A 591-nucleotide genomic window follows, 5' to 3' on the forward strand; every position below is an offset into this window, starting at 1 on the left:
ATCCCAGTATACCCCAGTATATCCCAGTTCCATCCCAGTCCATCCCAGTTTATCCCATCTGTCTCTCCCAGTGATGCCGTGGTGTCCCAGTTTCCCATCCCAGTATATCCCAGTATATCCCAGTATACCCCAGTCCCATCCCAGTTCCATCCCAGTCTGTCCCAGTCCATCCCAGTCCATCCCAGTCCATCCCAGTCCATCCCAGTCCATCCCAGTCCATCCCAGCATATCCCATTCTCCCTGGCAGTGACACTGTGGTGTCCCAGGTCCTAGTCTGTCCCAGTCCATCCCAGTCCATCCCAGTTTATCCCAATTTCCTCTATCTCCAGTGACGCTATGGTGTCCCAGTCCACCCCAGTATATCCCAGTATACCCCAGTATATCCCAGTTCCATCCCAGTTTATCCCAGTTTCTCTCTCCAGTGATGCCGTGGTGTCCCAGTTTCCCATCCCAGTCCCTCCCAGTCCATCCCAGTATACCCCAGTATATCCCAGTTCCATCCCAGTCCATCCCAGTTTATCCCAGTTTCTCTCCCCAGTGATGCCGTGGTGTCCCAGTTTCCCATCCCAGTATATCCCAGTATATCCCAGT

General features: G+C 53.5%; 1 protein-coding gene across 1 annotated transcript in view; it reads left to right on the forward strand.

Annotated features, from left to right (window-relative positions):
* The window catches only part of CHMP2A (charged multivesicular body protein 2A), a 14650-nt gene that overhangs the window by 3758 nt on the left and 10301 nt on the right, over positions 1–591 (forward strand). The window lies entirely within an intron of this gene.

Source organism: Geospiza fortis, unplaced genomic scaffold, assembly GCF_000277835.1.
Source record: "Geospiza fortis unplaced genomic scaffold, GeoFor_1.0 scaffold958, whole genome shotgun sequence".
Classification (NCBI taxonomy): domain Eukaryota; kingdom Metazoa; phylum Chordata; class Aves; order Passeriformes; family Thraupidae; genus Geospiza; species Geospiza fortis.